The following is an 11,826-nucleotide window of genomic DNA, read 5'->3' on the forward strand; positions in this document are numbered from 1 at the left end:
GCCATTTTACCATGTGATCTTCTAGAGCAGGGGTGCCCATTAGGTAGATCCTGATCTACCGGTAGATCTAAGACAGGTCCCAAGTAGATCCGAGGAGTGTCGAGAAGAAAAAAAACAAACAAACATTTGTGTGTCTTTGTACATGTTAGTAATATATTTTTTTGTGTTAATATACACTGCACACTAATCAGTCTCATTTTCACAAAAAAAAAATATTTAAAAAATAAAATAAAGCTGGTAAATCTTAAATTTGTGTGTGTGTGTGCGTGCGCGCGCCGGTAAGGGTAGATCCCGTGAGGTTAGTTGATCAAAAAGTAGATCTTCGACCTGTCTGCGTGTTGTAGGTAGACACTACAAATTGGGATTAGATTTCTGCCACAATTACAAGTTCATACGAGGACATTTTGAGCACAAAAGTGTGTTTTCAGTACACGTCTGCGGATGCGAACAAACAGCCGCTGAACCAATGACCAAGTGCACGCATGCAGGCAGTTTGTGCACGTGGAGTTCGTATGCTGTACAAAAAGTACATCTTGTTTCAGTAAATAACCTCAATGCAAATTTTGCAGTCAGATTCTGTTGTGAAAGCTAGCACAATTAAACACCTTCAGCATCAGACCGCTAAGTTTAAAGTATACCCATGACGGTTGGTCGACAGTGATGCTTATTTGCTGCAGTCAGATCTAAGATGTATTTATTTATTTATTTATTTGCATAATTTCTCCAAAGCATTTCAATGGTCACCAAATACACACAGATTTTTGCTATTCGCAGCACTTGTTTTGTCTGTATTTAAAATGGCATCGTCATAGATGTCATTTTAGTTCATAAGTGTGTTCATAAGTGTGTGGTCCTCCGTGGCTCCCCAATCATGCTGATGAAAAATTGCGGCCCCCCTCCATCATTTCAGTCACCCATCCCTGTATTATATTGTGACAAGCATGCGTTTCCCTTCCGTCATGCAAACGTGTTCCTTCGACTTACAGGATGACAGCTTCCTGTGGACTGATGGCTCGGAGGTTGATTTCACTGCCTTCAACAATGACATCGATCCTGGAAATTGCATTGAGGTTGAATTCGATGGTAATTATGGAATAGAAATGTTGACTTCCAAATTTGATCAGACTGGGCTCCTGCTAAAAAATGAGGGAAATGACACACTAATGACACACCGAGGATTTTCATTGTCTTCGCACTGTTTTATGTTTCCTTCTAGATGGTCTTTGGGACAATGACAGCTGCACTGATATGAACAGATTTGTTTGTGCCAGCGAGGCTGACCAATGCAAGCACTGAACTACCCTCCAACTCTTATAGAAACTACAAGCATACAATACATTCACTAGTACTGGGATTACTCTTCTAAGAAAAAAGTTCATTGGTGTCTGTAATCTTTGGTTTATTGCAATTCATTACAACAGATCAGTATATTCAGCTTTATTGATTCAGTCAAAGAAGTTTGACAAAAAAGTAAAACAAATTGATCTTGCAATAAAACATTCTGGTATTCCATTCATTCCACTTTAAAGACACGGAGATCAGTGTTTCCTAACCTTTTTTTAAAATCTGCACTGGTGCCTTGAGATTCAAGAATAATTTATTCCTCGACCACATGCGTAACTCAAAACATTTGAATCTCAAATCATCTTTGCTCACCGAAATGAACTGGATGGATGAATTCATCTGTTTCAGCCCCCCCCCCCCCCACACACACACAAATGTGTTGATAAATAAATAATACATTTCTCAATTTAGGGCGGCCCGCTGGTCCAGTGCTTAGCTTGTCACCTCATAGTGCAGAGGTTGTGGGTTTGATCCCGGCTCCGGCCTTCCTGTGTGGAATTTGCATGTTCTGCCCGGGCCTGCATGGGTTTTCTCCGGGTACCCCGGTTTTCTCCCAAATTCCAAAAAACATGCATGGCAGGCTGATTGTACCTTCTAAATTTTCCCTTGGTGTGAGTGTGAGCACAGATGGTTTTTCGTCTCTGTGTGCCCTGCAATTAGCTGGCAGCCAGTTCAGCGTGTCCCCCGCCTACTGCTCAAAGACAGCTGGGATAGGCTCCAGAACCCCCCGTGGCCCTTGTGAGGATAAAGCGGATTGGAAAATGGATGGGTATATCAATTTAATCTCTAATTCCATTTATCATTGTGGCAGCAGTTTAAGCAGGGAAACCCAGACCTTTCTCTGGCTAACCACTTCATCTAGCTCTACCTGGAAGTCCTAAGGCGTTCCCAACCCAGCCGGGAGACATGGTCTCTCCAGTGTGCCCTTGGTCATCCTCAGGGCTTTCCTCCAGTGGTATGTGCCAGAACACCTCACTGGGGAGGGGTAAAGGTGACATCCTAACAAGATGCCCGGGCCACCTCATCTGGCTCCTTTAAATGCCAAGGAGCAGTGGCTCGATTTTGATGAGCTTCTCACCTCATTTCTAAGAAAGGGCCCAGACACGCTGCGCAGGAAACTGATTTTGGCTGCTTGTACACAGCTTATAATCATAGGTGAGTTTAGGAACTTAGATTGACCAGTAAGCGAGAGTTCGCCTTTCGTCTGAACTCCTTCCTAGTCACGACATTCCGATACAGGGTTCGCATCACTGCGTCATTCTACATATCGATCTCCCACTCAATCCTCCCTTCATTCATGATCAAGACCCCAAGATAGTTGAGCTACTCCACTTGAGGCAGGTCTCAGATTTGGAAGTGCTTATTCTAATCCCAACCACTTCACACTCGGCAGCAAACTGCTCTAATGAGAGTTGAATATTGCCACTTGTTGAGGCCAAAAGAACCACATCATCTGAAAAAAGCAGAGATGCAATACAACGATCACCAAACCAGACCCCCACAATGCCTTGGCTGCACCTAGGAAATATGTCCACAAGTTATGAGCAGAATCAATGACAAAGGGCAACTGGAGTGTGTAAGAAAAAATACTTTTAATCAAGCACATTGGTATTATTTAATACTCCCGACCACGCCCATGTCCCCAGAACCAGTTTCTGTAACTAGGGATCGGTTCTCCAAGTTCCCCGCCTCCAGCCGCCACCCAGTTCTCTAATTATTTGGTTTAAAAAAACAAACAAAAAAGCTCTGGCACTGACGTGACAAAGAGCATAAGTGCTTCGGTGATTACCGAATTTTCACGACTATGAGGCGCCATTAAAAGTCTTAAATTTTCTCCAAAATGGACAGGACGCCTTATGGTGCGTTGCGTCTTTTGTATGCGCCGAGTTCCAAAATCTGACTGACAGCCGACATGCTGTTTATATAGAGAAAAGGCGGAAGTGACTGTGGCCAGGCATGCTGGGGAGCAGTCCGCCAATGGGTGAAGGGTGGGCGTGTAAGTGGACGCTAAAGGGACGCCGCAAGCAGGTACCAACACCTGTATAGAGTAGTGATGGGAATTCCGTCTCCTTTTAGAGAGCCGGCTCTTTTGGATCGGCTCCCTAAAAAGAGCCGGCTCTTTCGGCTCCCAATTGGCTCCTCAGTTTTTTTGTTGCGTAAATTAATTTAACGCCAAGAATAACGTAATATTATGTGTAAAATGAAGTACTAATGCAAAAAATAGACATTATATCAAATATTTATTATTTATATGGCTTTATTTATATTCTTCTGAACATACTCAACATGGAAAGCTACAAAAATAAAAACAAAGTACAAAGACCCATCTCAAAACAAGGTCGTCAAAAAGTTCCAATCTCTGAATGTGTATATTTATAAGCTTTTAACTATTTACAGTAAAACAACATAAGTAAGCTTTGAATACCACACAACAAATTATAAATTAAAATTTGTAAAACAAAAAGAAAAAAGCAGCATCCAGGTAAATGTTTTAACTTGTCTTTAGCGAAGATTGGCATGAAGAAAAACCAAGTGCCTCAGCTTTGAGGGGTTGAAGCAAATGAACTCTGAGCTTGCCGTTATTCCCGGAGGCTTGACTAAAGAACTCCAACCGCTGGACATTGGCATCAACCGGGCGTTCAAAGTAAAGTTGCGAACGGCATGGGAACAATGGATGATCGGGGGCAAACACAACTTTACAAAGAGTGAGAGGCAGCGCTTGGCGAGTTACGCCACAATACGCAACAACGAGAGGGAACGCGGCGTTTTTGATGGATTACGGTACTTGCACAATTGTTCAATTCTTTCTACACACACACGCGCTGCCACCATGTTTCACTCTGTTCTTTACTTTCAAATGTGGGAAACCTTCACACGAGAGAAATGTTGACTTTGCTGTTGCTACTCCTTCTTTCCGCTCGGCAATGCGTAGCAACTCACACTTTAGCATGTGATGTGTTCAATGACAACTGGGATGTGCAGTACTCTGCTTCTGATACAGAGGATGAGGACTTTGATGGATTTCTGGGTGATGATTGGTCGAAAAACGTGAGAACATTGTACGATGGCTAAATAAAATACACCCGAACTCAGTTCTGCTTTCGTTGCCTTTTTAAAAATGTGTTTTTAGCTTGTATCTGTATGTCTTGGCATGCTACCGTATGCTTCAAGCTAACGTGTTAGCGTGCACGCATGCATGCCGTATGTTTAAGCTGGCGTATGTTTTACCACTAAAACTGCGCCCATTAAGACAGTGCGGTTTGTCTATGTGTAAAATACAGAAATGTCACCCATTAATGAGACTGTGCCCAACCGTATGGTGCGTCGAATAGTCGTGAAAATACGGTACACTAATGGAAGAATGGTATGCTACAAGTCCAGTTCTTACTTTGTAGCTTTATGATTATTAGTGTCATCATACTGTATCATGGGCGGCCCGGTAGTCCAGTGGTTAGCACGTCGGCTTCACAGTGCAGAGGTACTGGGTTCGATTCCAGCTCCGGCCTCCCTGTGTGGAGTTTGCATGTTCTCCCCGGGCCTGCGTGGGTTTTCTCCGGGTGCTCCGGTTTCCTCCCACATTCCAAAAATATGCATGGCAGGCTGATTGAACACTCTAAATTGTCCATAGGTGTGAGTGTGAGTGCGAATGGTTGTTCGTCTCTGTGTGCCCTGCGATTGGCTGGCAACCGATTCAGGGTGTCCCCCGCCTACTGCCCGGGGACAGCTGGGATAGGCTCCAGCACCCCCCGCGACCCTAGTGAGGATCAAGCAGTTAGGAAGATGAATGAATGAATGAATGAATGAATGAATGAATGAATGAATGAATACTGTATCATCGCTTTAAAATGTTACCATTGGGTGAGTTGCAGAAAAGTCTGAGATTAGGTGCTATCAATGCAAACTTTGAAACGACCGTATTTTCCACACCGTAAGGCGCATCTCAAAGCACTCAATTTTCTCGAAAGCCACTTTGCGTAACTTGGGATTGCGTAACCGCCAAGTTCCCCGCCTCCAGCCGCCACCACGTTCTCTAATTAGTTGGTTTAAAAAAAAAAAAAAGAATGTTTTACAATTTACATTCTTCAAAGTAGGCACCTTTTGACACGATAAGAACTTTGCAAATCTGCTAATTTCTCAGTCAGCTTTGTGATGTGGATGATACCTCATGACCAGGAATGACTTTCAGTTCATAACTGTGCATTATCAAGAGTTCGTAGCGCTTGAACCTCTTGACATCTTAATGTGTTTGGGACTGTTTGAGTTTAAAGGTCTTTTCAAAATTTTGACCTGTAATCTAAATTAATTTCTGGAACATTCATTCCTCAGTGAACTGGAGTCTATCCCAGTTGACTTTGACGAGCGACCACCCTGGATTGCTCGCCAGTCAATTGCCGTTGTTAAGGTCCATCTTTTCTTTCTTTCGTTCTTTCTTTCTTTCTTTCTTTCTTTCTTTCTTTCTTTCTTTCTTTCTTTCTTTCTTTCTTTCTTTCTTTCTTTCTTCTTTTTTCATTAGCTTATCATTTTGGGAAACGGAGTAGTTTCAAAGTTTGCATTGATAGCACCTGTCTCAGACTTTTCTGCGACTCACTCAGCGGTATCATCGTGTTTTCAAGCGACGACACATTGACACTAAGAATCAGAAAGCTCCAAAGTTGTGTAATGCAATGCGACAATACCACCACTAGGGCAATTAATGACACAATCAGTAGGTGCCACCATATCACCAATGAATCCTGCACAGGTGTGTAGGAACGCAGGTCGGACACCGTTTTCAATCGCAAACGCAGAAGGATAGACAGGAGATAAAAGTACTGAATTCCGCAGATGCGCTTTTTTTCCCTTTTTTTTTTAACTCGACCTTGCGGCATGACATTTGCACTGAAATGACTACAATGATAAATAACCTTTGACAATTAGACGCCACATTTTTGAACGCCAGAAGCTCCGTGGATCATAGTAGCCGACAACATGAAAAAAAAAATCAGATCTTGCTGATGCAAATTTATTGTGTCATTGTCATTGAATGCACCATGGTTCACACTCCTCCATGTCTCGATAAGATATCCTTTATTTGTCCCACACTGGGGACATTTACAGTCTACAGCAGCAAGATTGTGGGTCAAAAGAAGAAAGAAGAAAAACAAATCCTGCAACGATGTTTTTTCTCCTCACCTTTTTTAGTCCCCAATATCTCACTCAATCAAGCTGTTAATATCTCAACTGTTAATGATTTACTTCTCTATTTTTACATGTTTGTATGTTTTTTTTTTACTTTGTTTGTGTTGTCATCCATGCTGATTGAAAAAAGTAACAAGCTAAAAATGTAAACAAAATAAAGTCCAATATGTGTTTTCGAACAAAGACAGTAATACCGAAACGGTGAAACAAGAAGTTCCCTGTAATTGTGGCATCCTTTTGAAGAAAGAGAAAAAAACATGGAATTCACACGTCATTAAAAAAAAAGGTCAGAAAACCATGTCACTCGCCTTGCGTGTCACTAATGATACCTGAAGAAGAGACGGAGAAAAATGTTCCATGCCAAGTGTTAAACTAAGGCGTAGCCTGTGATTAGCATGACTATTGTCTGACTGTAATGACTGGAGCGTTTCGGATAATCACACCAGAACTATGATTATGAGTCATTCACCGAACAGCATAATTTTTCAGAAATTATGAAACACTCTCTCCACTTCTCTCCACTGCTCTTCTCCCTCTACACAAACGATTGCACCTCAACAAATCCAGCTGTCAAACTCATAAAGTTTGCAGACGACACCACGGTCATCGGTCTCATCAAAGACGGCGACGAGTCTGCACAACCTCGGGCTGAACACGCTCAAGACTGTAGAGATGATCGTGGACTTCAGGAAACATTCTTCTCCACAGTTGCCCCTCACACTATCCAACTGCCCTGTGTCAACCGTCGAGACCTTCAAGTTCCTGGGAATCACAGTTTCCCAGGACATGAAGTGGGAAGTCCACACCATCTCCATCCTGAAAAGGGCCCAGCAGAGGATGTACTTCCTGAGGCTGCTGAGGAAGCATGGCTTGCCACAAGAGGTGCTACGACAGTTCTACACGGCAGTCATTGAATCAATCCTGTGTTCTTCCATCACGGTTTGGTTTGGGGCCGCCACAAAAAAGGACAAAATCCGACTTCAATGGACAGTTAGGACGGCAGAAAAAATCCTTGGCACCGCTCTACCCACTCTTGAGGACTTGCACACTGCAAGAATCAAGACAAGGGCATGGAAAATCATCCTGGATCCCCGCACCCAGCCCACCACCTTTTCCAGCTACTCCCCTCAGGCAGGCTACAGATCCATGCACACCAAAGCCAGCAGACACTTAAACAGCTTCTTCCCTCTACCCATTAACTCCCTAAACAGTCACTGACGTAGTCACTCTTCTTGTACTACAAATACTGCTACTGGTCACTCTAAAATGGTTCAATGATTTTCTGCACCAACTGTACAAACCGTCAACGTATTGTATTCTACCACTGATCACTTTAGCTCTGCTTGATACTTTTGCACATTTTCTCACTTACATTACGAAATGTCCTTGCATACCTATTTGTCATGTCCTTGTTTACAATGATACTAATGCAGCGTGTTATACCGGAGACAAATTCCTTGTGTGTTCTACATACTTGGCCAATAAAGATTTCATATCTTTAGAAAATAAACAAACAAAAAAAAAAACCCCTGCAACAAATTCAACAAACAAGAGTTCAAAAAAGCACAAAAAAAAATCTCTCTCTCACACACACACACACATATATACAAAACACCACAAAATCAACAATATAAATATTTCAAAAGAAAACACGCGTACTGCTATAACAACTCATTCGAGCCGGCACTTTCACTTGTGTATACGCGCATGCACGTGGAGGCGCGCGTTGAAACTGAGCAGTCGTTGACTGTCTTACACAATGACACAAAAACCTCTTCATTCTGTAAGTGTAACTTTACATATTGTTTGAAATAATAATATTGGAAGAAATAAAGGGGAAAAAAACACAAGGAATTTAAAATGTGTTGACATTTGTTAACCCATCCGCTAGGCGGGTGTCATTGTATATTTTCGCCTCGGGCATCCCTTCATGTGTACGGGTATGTACAGTATGTGGCAAACATGAGGGGACGCAGACAATGACTTGTACCAAAGGAATGATTTACTAGAAATAATGAGTAACTTCAAACAACAAAAAGAGTATCGGATGTGAGCGTGCGAATATCTGTGGGTGGAAAGCTCAGGGATGAATCTGTGTGCTATTGTGTGAATGAGACAAAAAGTGTTACCTGAGAGAGAGAGAGAGAGAGAGAGAGAGAGAGAGAGAGAGAGAGAGAGAGAGAGAGAGAGAGAGAGAGAGAGTGATATTCAGGAGTCCACATTTATAATGGGTAAGGTTTCTCTCCTTCTATATATCTATATATATATTGCGCGTCGTCCCGCACGCGGTTTGTCCTTCCGTCTGTCCCTTTTCAAAACGTACCTACTTCACCGCGCCGATGCGCGCCGCCACTGCGCCGCTCAGGCAGTGGCTCACTACGATCGCGCGGGCATCTTAGCGAAAAAATGTTGTCTACCCACAAGCATTGCAATGAAATTGTTAGTTATTTAGTAGAGCTAAACATCTCTTTATTTTCGCGATAAGCAATGAAGATGAACAAAAAGTTGAACCAAGCAGCAAGACTTTTGTGGGCCGAAGGCCCACCTTACCAGCCTTCCGCAGGAACTAGCTGATGAGCCGCCCGGAGGGCGGCGAACCACCACCTTACCAGCCTTCCGCAGGAATTAGCTGATGAGCCGCCCGGAGGGCGGCGAACCAGCTAGTACAGTATATAGCACTGCACATTTCTGGACTGAGATGTCCATGTTGTTCCCGGGATCTGTTGCAACCACTCATCTAGTTTGGGAGTCACTGCCCCGAGTGCTCCGACCACCACAGGCACGACTGTCACCTTTACGGTCCAGGCTCCCTCCAGCTCCTCTCTGAGCCCTTGGTATTTCTCGAGTTTCTCGTGTTCCTTCTTTCTGATGTTTCCATCACTTGGGACCGCTACATCCACTACAACGGCTTTCCTCTGCCCTTTATCTATGATAAAACGATATCTGGTTGGTTCGCCATTACCATCTTGTCAGTCTGGATCTGGAAGTCCCACAGGATCTTCGCTCCGTTATTCTCCACCACCTTCGGAGGTGTTTCCCAATTTGACCTTGGGGTTTCCAGTCCATACTACGCACAGATGTTTCGGTAGACTATGCCAGCCACCTGGTTATGGTTTTCCATGTAGGCTTTCCCTGCCAGCATCTTACACCCAGTTATGCAGTTATGTGTTGGATCGTCTCAGGTGCCTCTTTGCACAACCTACACCTTGGGTCTTGTCTGGTGTGGTATATCTGGGCCTCAATGGCTCTGGTGCTCAGGGCCTGCTCCTGAGCAGCCAGGATGAGGGCCTCTGTGCTATCCTTCAGGCCAGCCCTCTCTAGCCACTGATAGGACTTCTTGAGATCAGCCACTTCAGTTATGGTCCGGTGGTACATCCCGTGTAGGGGCTCTCCTTGATGTATTCATGGAGCTTGGATGTTTCTTCCTGGACAGTGGCTCTCACACTCACTAGTCCCTGGCGTCCTTCCTTTCGGCTTGCGTACAGTCTCAGGGTGCTGGATTTGGGATGGAACCCTCCATGCATGGTTAGGAGCTTTCGGGTCTTAACGTCCGTGGTGTGAATCTCTTCCTTTGGCCACCTTATTATTCCTGTAGGGTATCTGATCACTGGCAGGGCATAGCTGTTTATCGCCCGGGTCTTATTCTTGCCATTGAGCTGGCTTCTTAGGACTTGCCTCACTCGCTGGAGGTATTTGGCCGTAGCCGCTTTCCTTGTTGCCAGTTTGAGGTTGCCATTGGCTTGTGGTATACCGAGGTACTTGTAGCTGTCCTCAATGTCTGCTATTGTTCCTTCAGGGAGTGAGACCCCTTCAGTGCGGACTACCCTTCCTCTCTTAGTCACCATCCGACTACATTTCTCCAGCCCGAATGACATCCCGTTGTCGCTGCTGTAGATCCTGATTGTGTGGATCAGGGAGTCTATGTCCCTTTCGCTCTTAGCAAACAGCGACATGTCATCCTTGTAGAGGAGGTGACTGATCGTAGCTCCATTTCTGAGGCGGTATCCATAGCCTGTCTTGGTGATTACTTGGCTCCTATGCCGAAGTCCTATGCAGAACAGCAGTGGGGAGAGTGCATCACCTTGGTATATGCCACATTTGATGGACACTTGGGTAAGTGGCTTGCCATTGGCTTCAAGTGTGGTTTTCCACATTCTCATCGAGTTCGCAACGAAGGCTCTTAGGGTCCTGTTCACCTTATACAACTCCAAGCATTCAGTGATCCATGTATGTGGCATCGAGTCATAGGCTTTCTTGTAATCAATCCAGGCTGTGCACAGGTTGGTACGTCGGGACCTGCAGTCTTGTGCAACTGTTCTGTCAACCAGGAGCTGATGTTTGGCTCCTCTGGTATCTCTACCAATGTCCTTCTGTGCTTCGTTCATGTATTGATCCATGTGTCCACTTATCTTAGCCGCAATGATGCCTGACATGAGCTTCCATGTTGTGGAGAGACAGGTTATTGGCCGATAGTTGGATGGGACTGCTCCCTTTGAGGGATCCTTCATGATCAGGATCGTTCGCCCTTCGGTTAGCCATTCTGGGTGAGTCCCATCCCTCAGCACCTGGTTCATTTGTTTGTTTGTTTATTTGTTTTATTGAGCATATATAGTACACGCAATAACAGGTTGACAAAGGTCAAACAAAATTATAAAAGGAAAATTAGAAATAGTTAAAAGAGAAAAAAACACACATCACAGTTATATGCTCAAAGGAGTAGGAAGAAGTAAATAACTTATCTAGTCCTACCCCTTATTATGTAACTGAATTGTTCATTTTTCAAAACAAAGAAATGAAAAACTACATATCATTAAATATTTTTACCCTTGTGTATACTATGCTATTCTATTTCTACACCTTTTGGTTTGTATGTATATAGTTATTCTTTCTTCTTTTGTATTTCGATTTTCTGATATTCATTATAATTATCATTCCTTGAATACAATTGTTAAGTTGATCAAAATCCAAAACAAGAACAAACAGTTATATTACTATATTTTATAAGTATATCAAATGTATCTATTTTAATTCAGATTCATGTAGTTATTTTGCACTAATCTTTTGAATTTGTTTTTGAACTCCTCCAACGATTTGCTCATTTTCAGATCCGTTTCAAGCTTATTCTATAGATTGACACCAATTACTGATACACACCTTTGCTTAATGTTTGTTCTTGTTCTGGATTTTTTGTATTGATTAGTGCCCCTTAGATGATACCACCTCTCACTAATTTCAAAAAGCTGCTGGATATTTTGGCAAAGGAGGTTGTTATGTGCTTTATACATTAATTGAGTAATTTTGTAG

General features: G+C 43.3%; 1 long non-coding RNA gene across 1 annotated transcript; it reads left to right on the forward strand.

Moving 5' to 3' along the window:
- The first annotated feature begins 324 nt into the window (after positions 1-324).
- Positions 325-1,519, forward strand: LOC127595481 (uncharacterized). The gene is made up of 2 exons (XR_007961270.1): positions 325-1,083; positions 1,217-1,519. It is a non-coding gene; the product is annotated as an uncharacterized LOC127595481 (long non-coding RNA).
- Positions 1,520-11,826: the final 10,307 nt, after the last annotated feature.

The sequence above is a fragment of the Hippocampus zosterae genome, chromosome 2 (assembly GCF_025434085.1).
Source record: "Hippocampus zosterae strain Florida chromosome 2, ASM2543408v3, whole genome shotgun sequence".
NCBI lineage: Eukaryota > Metazoa > Chordata > Actinopteri > Syngnathiformes > Syngnathidae > Hippocampus > Hippocampus zosterae.